Genomic DNA, 14,987 nt, shown 5'->3' with positions numbered 1-14,987 from the left:
GTCGATAAGTCGTTTTAACATTGTTAGAACAACGGGCAAAAGTTGTAGATAGTGGTGAATTGGCCCGGTTTCTCCTTCTGATATTTGCCTTTTGACAAGTTTCTGCTGAAACTCCAAGGTTATCTTATCGTCTTTTGCTGTCGGGTCATGTAATCGAATGTTGGGGCAAAAGTTGTAGTTAGTGTGAATTGGCCCGGTTTCTCCTTCTGATCTTATTCAACAAAATCTGTACGTATATGTATGTATGTGCGTGTGTGTGTGTGTATATATACTTCTTTGATATTTTTGTACGTATTGCTTTTAAGTCAATTCTGATTAGTTTCTGCATATGAGCATTGTGTTTTATTGTGTGAAGAAATAATAAAGGTTTAGTAAGTTTTGAAATTAATTTTATGTTTACTGGCTTTGTTGATAACATAGTCTGTGAATATTTAAGCAAAGTTGTCAACCCTGAGATTCTGAAGTTTACTGTCCCAAAGAAACTAATAGTTGTGGTTTTACTACACACGGTGTCTACAAAGAAAAAATTAACTAATTGTTAAATTGGATGCACTGATTCAAATTACATGCCTCTTGTCACCTGTTTATTGAATAAAGGGTTTATTTAGAGTTAGAAGTGATACCCAAGAATAAACAATTTGTGGGGTACCAGTGTTTGTGTCTAAGGACCATGTTGGAACCACTACTATAATAATAATAATAATAATAAAAGAACACACACCATAAGACTGGGAAGTACGTCTGGTGTAGCATACTGTATGCTGTGATTTCAGCAGATAACCTTACCAGGTTGAGCCAACCTTAAATGAACAGAATTTAGTGAATCCTGGTTTTTTTTAAAGGTAAATATTGAACAAGATAAACTTTTTTTTGTGTATATTACACCAAAAAGAGAGAGAGAGAGATAGTTACTGTAATGTTGAAGTACAGAAACTCAATTTTTTTAGGATTTCTAAATGTGAAAATATTACTGTATGAGATTACATGTTGTTTGTTATGTAAGCAACACAAATGGTCAAACATTCATTTGACAATTTCATTTATAGGTGTTTTTGAAATTTTGAAATCCAAGAATCAGACTAGTGCCACAATTGATCCCACTAGCACATCAGCATTGGACAATACTATTTCCCCTCCTGTTGGTAATAAAGCTAAGCTTTTAACTTTAACTAAAGGACAGAGTACAAGACCTAAACTAGAGTTTGGAACTGAGCGACAACTACCAGCCCCAGAACAGTGGCTACCACCATCTACTTCTAGGTATCATTACAAGCTAGAAACAGTCGCTCCAGCCACTCAACTAGAAACCATTATTAAGAAAAAGCCTGGAAGACCCCGTAAAGACACTTCTATAAGCAGTGGACCACTGTCTCTGATACCTCCAGTTGTTACAGAACCTGTGAATTTGTATTTGGAGGAAAAATATAAGGTTCCATCTTTGGGAACAAAAGGTAGGAAGTGAAATTATTAGTCGTTCATCTAAGTAGAACAGGAAATTACTTATTTGATTAGTCTTGATAAAGCATTAACATTACAGGAAGTTTGATTTTTGAGCTAGCATTTGATATTATATACACATTGAATAAAAACAGAAGAATGATTTCCTTTATATTTTTTGAAACATAATTCACACATTTTAATACTTATTGTAAAATGCTGTGTAAAAGCATGATGACTCTCGTGTAATACTCAATGTTTTATTGTTCATACATTTTCTATCCATATACCACATTAACTGTATTACAAATTGTACTCAAATGTAATTCACATGTGCAGTTAAATTGCAAGATCCAGAAATTTAAATTATCTATAAAGTGTATTTGTGTTAGATTTAGCAATGGCTTTTTGTTACTACAGGTACTGGTTTGTTTTTGTATCATTCAGTTTCTGGTTGAATACAGTGTTATCGTTTTATTCAAAACCTTAACGTTTTTAAAATATTTCATACTGACTTCTTGATAAAAGGATCACATATAAAGTGTAATAAACTTAAAATAAGACCCAAAACTCGAGCGCTTTCGATTAGATGACTATTCTTCAGGAAGAAGAATAGTCATCTATTCATTCTGACTTCAATACTTAAAAATATACTTTATAAGAATATCTTCAAGAATTTATTGTTTTATTGCAAAATACTGTTTTTCAGACTTTAATTGTGAATCAAACAATAATCATTATTAATTTTATTGTAATGGTTTATGTATTTCCCAGCAGATTGGTAAGAATGAAGCATTTAAAAAATGACCTATTACATAATGCCAGTTATAAAGATACAAAATGTCCATGATGTCAGAAAAACACGTGGGTTCAATAAGTCTTGTTACAAAATTATAAAAACCCTATAATCCGAGCACTTTCGAAAGCACTCTGATACAAAATGTTCAAAGATGTCTTCTCCTTGATTATATCTCAAGTGTTTACCATTTTAAAGTACTATAAAATGAAAAGTAAGTACTGGTAACATATTTGAGATAGTTAGCCATGATATAAACAATATTTTGAAACACAAATTTATATTCGAAAGTGGAAATGATGTACTTGTAATTACATGCTTCTACATGTATATTTTAACCTTAATCTTCTGTTACATGAATTTAAACATGTAGTAATGTCATCTGAGGTTGAGATACAATGGTGTTTGCAAAAATCTGCAACTTGTATTCTAAAAAAATATAGCATTTATGCACGGTGTAGTTCACTCTCTGTTACTGGCTGATTATAGTAAATAGCTTATAACTACAGACTTTACCTTGTTTTTATTAGTATTGGAAATAGCTGTGGAAAATTTAGGAGTAGTAATTTAAAAAGCAAATAGTATGTGAACTACACCAAAGCACAGTAATTGGTGATTTACACTGTGACTAGTTGTTACCCAACCAATCATAAAGTGCCACATAAGTATAAAGCCTATTACAGCTAGAAGTGTTCAAAAAATTGATGGTATCTCAACTTTTGACTGGTACAGGCAGATCCTGATTCATCATTACATTCCCTCGGTAACATAACTCATCTCTTGATAATTCATCTTCCTGCAAAGCATACAGCAAATGTGGTGAAATGATATTCTAATGATGAAAACGCTGATGGAACATTCACAACCATGGATTAGCCTGCAAAAGTCCCAATATGAATATTCATAAGGCAGTGTGGGCATGTTGAACAATATTCCAATGTTACATTAATAAACTGTATGACAGCATGAAAACAGGGTGCAGTGCTCTGTGTTAAACGGAGGACTCGCATATAAAATACTACTACATTCTTCAATCTATTTTCTATTGTCTTCTGCTACAGTATTTTGTACTATTAATAAATTCATCTGGTTACTATTACTATGTTTTTGTTTGAACGACAATAAAAGTATCTTGGAAATTTATGAAACAATTTAAATATAGACAACCATAAACACTGAGGAATGACACAATGTTTAATTAAAGATACATCCTTCGTGTTAACTCTTTCAGCACGGGCTTGATCCCTGGAACTGACCTTGTAACCATTTTGTGCTTGTTATAGTTTTCATGCTATAACTTTTAATTTAGTAAGCATATGTTAATGAAATTTGGCAGATTATCAGTAAACATTACATTGTTTTCATTCGCTAAATATCAATTTTTTTTTATTAAGTATTAAGGTTTGTTAAGCAATGTTTTTCGCACGTTGCCTATCCAAAATGCAAAGTAATTTTCATTATAAGATTAAAAATACTTTTATGCATCAGAAAATTTTCAAATTTCACATGCAAAATCTTTATAATGTCCAGATAGTTATCAAATGTTTCTTAAGAAAAAATTTTATATTTTATCTGTTATTTTCACTAATGAATCTCTGTACAGGTTCGGTAGATTTGACCGATCTTGTAACCACCATAAATATTAGGAAATAAATATAAATTATGCCTCTTTCGTTCTAGAATAACAACAAATTGTAACACGGAAACATGAATGTTTAGACTAAATAGCTTAAATCTCGTAACATTATACACTTGTATATTTATTTTTATTATATTGACCTTTCAGCCATGCTTGTCTAACAATATAGAAGTTACAATGATGTGGCACACGTACTCTCATGCTACTGTATCCAATGATATAAAACTGATCTTTAGTCTTTACAAAGTAACCTGTCTTGGCTGTGTTTTAGTAAACTAGTATTTTGTAAAATACAGTCACATTTCAATTATTATACGTTATATACATATGTAGATTATTGCTATTTTGAAATAAGTTCTTAAACATTTTTCTTAAAACATAGAACAGTAACTAAATAAGTAAAGCAAACAATTATCTCTTCTAGTTACAACCTTTGTACTCGGTTGCTGCTTGACGTAGGTTGCTAAGCCTTTTAAAATTTCACGTGTGGAGGATATGAAATTAACTTTTTTTGTTATATACTTTTGAATAACCAGAAAATCATAAATTACTATAATGATACCATAGAATTCCACCATAATTTATCAAGCTTAGTAACTAAGCTGTATTTGGGTCTAAAAAAATTTTAAACTTTGAGCAGACTAAAGACACAACCTACCTCCATGAAATCTTTGTTCGAAAGAACAAGATGGCATCCCAACACTTTAAAATGGCTGTGAAAGCCACTTGGGGGACATTCTGAGATTTCAGTTGGTTATTCACATGGCATATATTGAAGTAAGTGTATATAAGGGACCATTTCCAAAAATGGAAAGAGGTGAAGGGGACCACTGTTCGATCACCAGTACATGAGCGATATCTCAGCAAATAGAAAAGATACGAGGTTCTTATTTTATATTCTAGCTTGTCAATATCAGTAATTGAGTTCCTTATTCTTACTAAACATCACAAACATCTAATTTGAACCAGTACTGCATTCAACATACCATGTGACACACAAAAGTTGATGTTTAACTGTGTTTTTTAATATTTACTTTTAAATTATGAAATTATAATACTAAAAGTTGAATTATAATCTACAGTTTCGTACTAAACTTATGTATATAAATTCAGGAAATAGTAGTTCAATAAAATTTTAAATGCGAGCCAACAAATATGATGACATGGCCTTTAACTCGTGACCCATCTGGAGAGAGTTAATTTAAAATTTTATTTAAGTGGTTTTTGCAAATTGGGAATGGAATATTGCCTCTATATATATATATATATATATATTGCAACTAGAAAAAAAGAAAACTACAATTTGGAAAAGCTATTTCAAGAGTTTTTTGTTTTTTTTTCTATAAGCTTAATGCAACATCCTGATCTACTTAGTAGCATTTGGTGTTTCCTTAATTATGAAACCTTTTTATCTGTTTGGGAGCTCTTAAGATATTAAGCTTTCTAAAGACTAATTCTTTGTAAATTACAGAAAAAGTTGTACAGTAACAAATGTTCACATGATTTTATTTTTCTCTAGGTGTGTTTATTTCCGGTTCCGTTGGAGAGCCTTCTCACCTGAAAAGCCCAGCAACCAGTAAACAACATTTAAAGAAAGACTCTAATACTTCTTTGGCTGAAGCTACCTATTTTAAAGTTGAAAACCTACCTAAACAGTGTGGACAAAGTCCAATTCATTTGCCAGACGCATTTAGTATTACAAAAGAAACTTGTACTAGGGTTGAAAATCCACAGACTTTATCAGCAAATCTTGTTCCTGTAGACTTGTCGTGTCATCAGCCAGGACCTTCTGGGTCGAATCAACAAAAAAGCAAGGGAAAGTGTTGGCAACAGTGTCAAAAAACACCTTCAGAGCTACAGGTGGGCTCTGGTGAAGGGAAGGCTATTGCCACAGGAAGCCGAGCAACTAGCAAGCCAGCAAAAATTAATCAAGAGAAGACCACAAAAGCTAAGACCACGGGGTCGTGTGCTAGCAGTCGGTGAGTCTTATGTTTGATATTTATGTGTGCATGTGCATCTGTTTTGTGTTTATTAGTTATTACCCAGATATTATTTTTTAGATTTGACTCAAAAAAATTTTAGCCAATTTTTTACCCTTAAGTTCTACAATTCTACTTCTTGAAAAGTGTCATATTTCTTAACTACAAAAGCAGTGTTGATTCTGTTTCTATCTTCTTTTTTTTTTCTTTTGTGTTATAACATAGCAGTTTTTGCTAAATAAATTCAAAGCCATAAAACAGGTTTTCATGGTAGAATATTTTGTTTTATGACATTATATTCATCACTTGCACAATATTTTTTAGCTTTCTGCTATCACTTATGTAATTTATTCGCATATTGACCTGCATTTAAATTTGCAGGCATTTAGTATTCAAAACTTGTTTGGTTTTTCTCTGATGTCCAAGTTTGTTATGTCTGAACACTAATATAAAGCTGCAGAAGCAAAGCAGTATATATTAGAGACTTCAGGATTTACTCCAGATCTTGTGTAAAAGAATGTTATCCTATTCAAAATAAGCAGTAGTCACACACAGCGTTCCCATGCATTCTTGAAATTGGGAAATATTTGGTTATTTCATTTAACAATTTTCTGGTTTTAGAAATATTTGGAAGTTGTTTTTGAAAATTTTCAGAAAATCTACTTAGTGCGTTGTTGTGTTCCTTTACTTACCAAGATCATTTTTACCTATTCATTGGTCACCCACTCATCATTTAGCTTTGGTTACAACGCTGTGTACCATTGGCAGATTGCATGATACATGCCGTGAACTTCTCTACAGCTTGATCCAATCAGGAAGTGTTTTACAATGGAGACTACACCATAATTAGATGGTGGTAAAATTATGCACGTGTTGTTTCCCAGTGTGATGATATGTTGACTTTATACAAGTATTTCTGAGTTTGGTCCCCAAATTACTCTTATCTATAATAATAAAAGAGCCTCTGTGTGTGTGTGTGTGTGTGTGACTGCCATAGCTCTAAGAAGAAAGAAACCTGAAACTTTGCATTACATACTCAAGAGATTCTGGATTTTTGCACCTGGATATTATTTTTTAGATTTGACTCAAAAAAATTTTGGCCAATTTTTTGCCCTTAATTCTACTTCCTGAAGGTCTGTAGAAAAGTGTCATATTTTTTTCTAATTCTCAGTTACTGAATGAACAATATGTGGAGGTTTTCTACCAAATACTTTTTTTTCAACACAAACATAGGAATCTCAATACAAATCTGAGAATTAAAAAAAGTTGAATTGAACTACGTTTGGGAAATGGCAACAAAGAACGGGAAGAAAAATATGAATCAGAGAATATTAGAAAATTTGGAGAATGAAAAGAATTCAAATAAAAACATAGGAAGATAGAAAAACGAATCTGAGAAGCTAAATTAAAACTATTTGCTTTTAAAAAGAGTTGAATTGAATTAAGTTTGGGAAATAGTAACAGACAAATCATTTAAAAAATTGGTGCATTGGAGTAGCTATAGAAGTAATTAAGATAACGGAGATGCTTGACTGGGACATTGAGGCCTCTGTGAATCGTGAGGGGATCTTAGAATCCCTTAGATGAGCGTTGGTATTTTATGCTAGTATACAATAAACTCTCATTGTTCTAGTTTTATTTACAGTGAAAACTGACATGCAACCGTTTCTTTTGTCAATGTACCTGAGAGCTGCATGGTAAACTTAAATTACAATTTATTATAGGGATCACCTAAAAAATTTAATGCTATAAAGTAAATAAATATATCTCCAAAACAACGTTATGACCAGCTTGCCTTGCATGTCATTCATACTTCTTTGTTTAACTTGTAGTGCTTATCACTAGGGTTTGGGTGGTGGTTGAGGTTATAAATAGAACTTGGTAAAGCACAAGCATGCCAAAGTAAGCAAATTGACACCATGATATCAGGATCTCAAGATGAATATTAGTTTGTGTTTGAATTGGTAAGAAAGTACATAGATAGACAATTGAAATACTTATTTTGGCAAATCATTTGGCCATAAAAAAAATGTTAAATATGTATATTTTTTCCCGTGATTGATGGCCATTGTAAAGGATGATCTGAGAATAGCATTTGATGATACTTGTCAGAATCCCCATCAAGACATGGGTGGGCAAAAGGAATTAGAAATTATTGGCTGAAATATTACATAATTCTATGATGACTAATATCTTGTCACACTTTTAACCCTGTGCAAATAACTTGTTTATATTATTGATGGTGGGCATTGTTATTTGTGAAAGGTAGATGTAGGAGACTAATTAGTTTTGAGGAATGGTAGGGTAGTTCCCATCCCTATGTCTGCCAGTGTCACTAATGCAAAAATTGAAACACATATTATTAGAAAAACCATGAAATAGTTCTTGAAATTCATCAAAATATTTATAATTATTTCTCAATTTTCTTTTTCCTGCTGAAAGCATGGGAACGCCAGTGGTTCTTCCCAACCAGTGGTGTTTGTCTCTCCGAACACTGAAGGACAGTCTCAATTGAGTTATCGGCATATTCCACTAGTCAATACTCAACTTCTTTTATTTTTGCCTCACCCTTGAATTATTTATTTAGGTTTACATCTAAACATATCATATACATTAGGGCTAAGTTTGAAACCACTGATCTATACAACATGTATAAAATAATCATTACAGTACTTCCAGATTTCCCTGTAATGCAACGTATGCATAATCAAGGAACATACATATTCAGGAACACGAAGAAGGTTAGTTGGTATGTGCTTGATAGGTCATGCGTCGTCATACAAATGTGTGAACAAATTTTGTGCAGTAAGCTCTATAGAATAATACACCAAAAAGATTAAAAAGGTGTGATTGGCTTGATTTTGTACAGTAAGGTGTGATTGGCTAAATTTTGTAGCAGTAAGCTCTATAGAATAATACACCAAAAGGATTAAAAAGGTGTGATTGGCTTGATTTTGTACAGTAAGGTGTGATTGGCTAAATTTTGTACAGTAAGCTCTATAGAATAATACACCAAAAGGATTAAAAAGGTGTGATTGGCTTGATTTCTCAAGATGTCAGTGTCAAGGTACTTCTATTGATCATAGAAGTGACTGATGTACACTATCTGCAAGGACATTAACGTGTGTATGTTAAACCCACTTAGTTAGTATAGTGTTAGAGGTGAATTTTGTTTGCAAACAGTAACCTTGACAATATGTCTTATTTCAGACTGTGAAATACAGTTGTAGACATTTGTTGCTTTGTAGATGTAATTTTATAATGTTGAAGTGATGTCTCAGTGAATATACAGCATTTTGTGATGATCTTGGCTAGAAATTGACTAAGTATGGATGTGTGAAGTCCAATGGTGAGGGTCAGTACCTATAGATTGGACCAATTTAAGTTTGAACTTGTTTAAAATATTTTATGTAAGCAACTCTACCCACATTTTCCAGTGGAATTTTACTAAAGATGTATTTACAAATATTTGAAAAGTTGTGGCATATCTCTTAATGTAGTGACGACATTCAAGTTTTGACGAAGTTTCTTCCTTGTAAACTTTGCTTTCTATTAGATATGCATCATATACATGATGATAACTTTATTTTTCAGTATAAGCCCAGCTTCCCTCATGTCAGCCTTGAAAAAAAGCTAGTGTTTTCCCTACTTAGTAGCATGATTTGGTCCAGCATATTTGATTTGTTTGGCACGATTTTAAGCATTCTTAATCTTTTCATGTATTCACAATTTATTATCATAAAATAATTTACGACTTGTTTTATTTATTCTGTTTTAAGGTTAGTTTGGGACCATGGTTTTATTATTATTTAAAGTGCATTTTACATTTAAGAGGATGCTGTTTCAGTAGCATGTGTTTATGTAAATGTGTGTGTATTTTATATTGTCTGTCTGTCTATCTGTTCTGTGCACAGAGAAAAATAGTATTACATAAAAATAGTACATACATGAAAGATACACAGATCAATACAACCAAAGAGCTTGGGTAGAGTGCATATAGAGATCTTTACCCGTGACTGGTTTGTAAAGCTTGGGTAAAGTGCATGTAGAGATCTTTACCCGTGACTGGTTTGTAAAGCTTGGGTAGAGTGCATGTATAGATCTTTACCTGTGACTGGTTTGTAAAGCTTGGGTAGAGTGCATGTATAGATCTTTACCTGTGACTGGTTTGTAAAGCTTGGGTAGAGTGCATGTAGAGATCTTTACCCGTGACTGGTTTGTGAAGCTTCAAAAGTGTGATGTTATAAATCAAATAGCAATTGCATCTTTCAAACTTTGGAACAGCTAATGTAATTCCAGCTCATTACCACTTGTGTAAAATATAAAAAATGTTAGATGGCTATTCTTGCTTTTTCTGCAAAACTGAGCTAGTCATATAATAAATGAATATTTCATTCTTGGACTCAGAGGCTGCAAATTCCTTCGTTGACAAGGCATAACAATGAGACATATGAATATGTACATGTCATAAAGTTCACAAGATTTATATTGCACTGTGCCACTCACTGAGAAGAACAGGTTTTCCAGTTGACTTAGGGTTATATACATACTTTTACGTCTACAAAAGTGTGCAGTGAGAAGTGGATAAATTTTCTGTTCGACAGTATGTTCTTTACCAAGTAGGCGATAGTTGAGTATGGACCTTGCCAATGTAAATACAGTTGTGAATGTTACTTCGAAGTATTTATTATTACTTTTGAGAGGCCTAAACACTTGTACTTGAAATAAAACACTGTCAGAAGAATAGGGTCGTGGTAAATTAATAGTAACCCCCACCTGCACAGAAGAAACCCAGCTTTTTTTTAGAAGAGCATCATAAATTGAAAAGTACACACATTTTAGTATTGAAAAACATTCTATTTGGCAGTTCTTGCAATGTTACTATATACTTGCCTGTATTGATGAAAAGTACACCGTGGTATGTTTGTATGCAATATTGTATGCTCGTGTATTCATGAATGATTTTACAATCATTATTTATAATCTGTTTAATCTATTGTTGTGCTTGTTTTTTTAATAACCCAATAAATTGTTTGCAGCATTTTTATCATATTTGAAATGCACTTTAAAAACACACCAAAAAACATTGTTTACAGATCAAATCTGAGAATTGTTTACGTGTACAAATGATTTTCTTGTATACAAATCATTTTGAGTGCTTAATGTCTATGGTTGCTTAGGACAAGTTGGTCTTTATAGACAAGTGGTTCAAAACTGTTACATGTTTGACCATGTATTCAGAATTAACATTCCGAATCATTGAATAAATCATTTTGAAATGAAAGCATTTGCCACAATTACAGTGAATACGCGTCTTCAAAAACAGTGCATGCTAATCAAAATTAATCAAGCGGTCTTTAAATACCAATAAAAAAACAAAAAGCATACAAATAAAAGAAAAACCCATTTTGCTCAAAATCCAAAACCTGTTAGTCTACAGTAATAGATGATGCTTAATGTTTACAAATGCATTTATTCTAACATATTTATCAATTTTGGGTGCAAAAATTTTGCAAATACCGAACTAGTAAAAGTCACTTAAAATATACTTGCAGCTTTGCACCACAGGAAGTTGGTGGTAGTTCAAATCCCATCAATTTTTACAGGCATATTTAGTTCAAAAACCAGGAGGTTCGATATTTCTATGAAATATAACACTGACTTCTCACGAAATTAATGGTATGGAATAATAGATGTTTTTAAAAGTTATGATTGTGTAAATGGTCGTTGGACATGGTATTGTAAGGCTATCGAAAGTCTTCTGGTTAGTTTGTTACCACATATATTTACCTTTTATGTTTAACTAACATTAGAGTTATTTTATTACAGTATTCTCATCAACAATCTTAATGTAGAATTGTGACATTTTACTATTATGCATTGTGTGGGGGAGGGGATAGTTTAAATTCTGAATTCATCCGAAATTTTTGACAGCTAGCGCCCTCTGGTGACCAGTTTTAGTGGCCACAGCTTTGTGTTCCATATGTTCTCATTGGTATATCTACCAAGAATTATTGCTCTCTGAAGAACAGTATCCGTTTTATTAATATTCAAACTTGCCGAGAGACATTATAACAACTGCATGTTTAGAAACAAGAGATTGAAGATAAATATATGTATGTAATGGACATCACAACCGACAGATTATTACTATTAAACCATTTTTTTTTCCATGAACTGTTCATAAGAATTCCCGTTTATCATATAAAATGGGTGTTTATTGCTTAGTGGCTAGCGTGCTGGGCTACGGATCGTAAGGTCCGAGTTTTGAGCTCGCGATATACCGCAAACATAATCTGCATTTTCATGTATGTGCCGAGTGCTGCTGATCGGTTACCCTCCCTCTGATCAGTTGTTCTAACTTAGGGACACCACTCCTGAACTTTGTGGCCTCTATATTGGGTGTTTAGCGCATGTGTCGCATAAGTTTTCGTATGGGTCGAAAATACCAAATACTGGAAAGCTGATATTAGTATACTTCTTACACCGTTTGATAAGATATGGCAGTGCTACAGTAGGAATGGTGTCTTGTAGCCTAGTGTAGGAATAATCATGCTCACTCAAGATAAACTTCGCATTCGAACGATCGTGTCTTCAAATTCTCCGTTACACAGGGCATGACTCCCTTGTCGCGCCTGCGCAGTTCAGTGTGATCTGCGTCCGACCCGTACATCTGAAACGCTGTCACTGGACGGTGATTTTTGCAACAAGGTATGTTTTTATCACGCTATCACTCGAGATTTCGCCCGTCAAATTTGCTGGGTGCGTTTCAATTCTGTTCTAGGCTTATATAATAATAGGCTTATATAATAATAATGTTATTTCTCACCCAATAGGGCTGCTGAGTAAAATACCTATCTCCAAGTTTCATCTTCTATTGTTGTTATTTTTCCCTAACGTATTTTAATGTTTTGTACGTTGCGATTAATTTTATAAGAGGATCCCTAAAAATTTGAATATTTTCTCTCATATTAAGTTCTCCAAAACTAGCAGTTAGCTTTAACCATCAAATTATCGACTTGTTTTTAACCCCTTCATTGCCGGTGGGGTCGACATGTTGAACCGCAGTGAGAAACCATAGGTTTTCTGCCTGTTACAACACTCGGTGTAAAGAACTGAACAAAAAAAAAAAAAAAAAAAAATGAAATACGTAGAAGACCCCCAGCATTGGAATAAGTTGCAATGTTGATGTAATTTTCTTTTTAAAAAAAAAGTGTGGCTCGTATGTTAGGGGTCTTGTAACCAGGAAAATCATGAATTCACAAGCACTTTGGTGCATAAATGTGTAAAACTATTAAAAACAGGATTTTCCTACATGTGAACAATTTATACCATGCTTAGTGCAAATATTATACATGCACATGGCCAGAAGTTTTTACTTTGTGTATTTAGTTTGTTTTTCTTAAACTTTAAGCTCTGATATATTTTGGAAATCAGTGCATGTGGTCATATATATCAGATAGTTCTTTTATCGGAAATTAATTTACTTTTTATGTATTTATTACAAAACTAAGTCGTAAAGGATTTAAACCACGCGCTTACCGACAGTTAAAGACACGTTGGAATTTCGGTCTAGGAGCATCGCGTCACGTAGAGCGTTCTCGAACGTGCGCCGACGCGTTTCGCCTTTGAATCGGCGTTCCCATCTGTTTCAGCGGCAATAAAACTCGCAAAGTGATCTTTCCTGTTTCAAACCTGCCAATGAAAATATAAGTGGGATTTTTAACTGTCAGATATGTATATATATTCATTCTCGAAAGCCATATTTTAAATACGAGTATTGCCAGTGCTTAATTTAAAAAAAAATTACCGGAGTCCTATTAACCTGTGGGGAGGAATTTGGAAGATGAAATGTTATTGTCTGTGTCAGTAAAATATTTATTCGCGTTTTTGCCTGTAGATAAATAAATAAAAATATCCAAAACAGGTTCCGGCAGAAATTAAATGCTAGGTTTTGCGAAATTTATTTTCAAAAGTATAAGCGTTTGTAAGGTAGATGGCGTTCTTGGAATTGCTGGAAACATGGTCCTGTATTGTATTTAAACTCGTTAAATATTTTAAAGTATTAAAAACAGTTGAAAGTAACAAGAGGTTCATCCGAATGTAGCTTATTAAACTTGTGTTTGTATGCGTCACGCGCCCACTTTATGCTCTCTCTCGTAAAAAGGGCTTACATGTGACCACGCACGCACACCAAACCCGTGTGTGTCTAGGGCGAGTTCTTACATAAGACGAAAAATGAAAATTTATGAATTATTAAACCTATGTTAACTAAATATTTTTTAGTGTCTCTCACTGGATAATCGAGGGGGCTTGGTAAAGTAAATTCAAGTGTAAACCTCCCACTGGATAATCGAGGGGGGCTTAGTAAAGTAAATTCAAATGTAAACCTCTCACTGGATAATCGAGGAGGGCTTGGTAAAGTAAATTCAAATTAAACCTCTCACTGGATAATCGAGGGGGGCTTGGTAAAGTAAATTCAAATGTAAACCTCTCACTGGATAATCGAGGGGGTTTGGTAAAGTAAATTCAAATGTAAACCTCTCACTGGATAATCGAGGGGCTTGGTAAAGTAAATTCAAATGTAAACTGTTTTATTAGCAAACTACAGAGAAGGAGGAGTAAGAATGTGCTCTTTAAGAAACAATAGTTAATATCTTGATGATGGAATACTCCTTTATTCAAATGTCATTCATCTTGTAATGTAAATATATAAAATTTGTTGTTTTGAGAGTCTGTATCCTTCCAGGGAGGGGAATAGTTTTTGTTTCTAGTTTCAGGCGACTGTTTTTTCCTGAGACAACGTTTAGGGTCAGTAAGTTTAGCAAACTATACTGAAATTTAATTTTATACAATTTGTTATTTCGAGGGTCTGTATATTTCCAGGGAGGGAAATAGTTTTTGTTTCTAGTTTCAGGCGACTGTTCTTTTTTGAGACAACGTTTAGGGTCAGTAAGTTTAACAAACTATAGTGAAACATGATTTTATACAATTTGTTGTTTAGAGGGTCTGTATACTTCCGGGGAGGATAGTTTCTAATTTCAGGCGACTGTTCTTTCCTGAGACAACGTTTAGGGTCAGTAAGTTTAGCAAACTATACTGAAATATGATTTTATACAATTTGTTGTTTAGAGGG

General features: G+C 33.1%; 1 pseudogene; it reads left to right on the top strand.

The window, feature by feature from the left end:
• LOC106460269 overlaps positions 1–14,987 on the top strand; it is a 106,099-nt pseudogene that overhangs the window by 19,655 nt on the left and 71,457 nt on the right.

Source organism: Limulus polyphemus, unplaced genomic scaffold (genome assembly GCF_000517525.1).
Source record: "Limulus polyphemus unplaced genomic scaffold, Limulus_polyphemus-2.1.2 Scaffold738, whole genome shotgun sequence".
In the NCBI taxonomy this organism is placed as follows: domain Eukaryota; kingdom Metazoa; phylum Arthropoda; class Merostomata; order Xiphosura; family Limulidae; genus Limulus; species Limulus polyphemus.
This window is presented reverse-complemented; position numbering and strand designations above follow the sequence as displayed.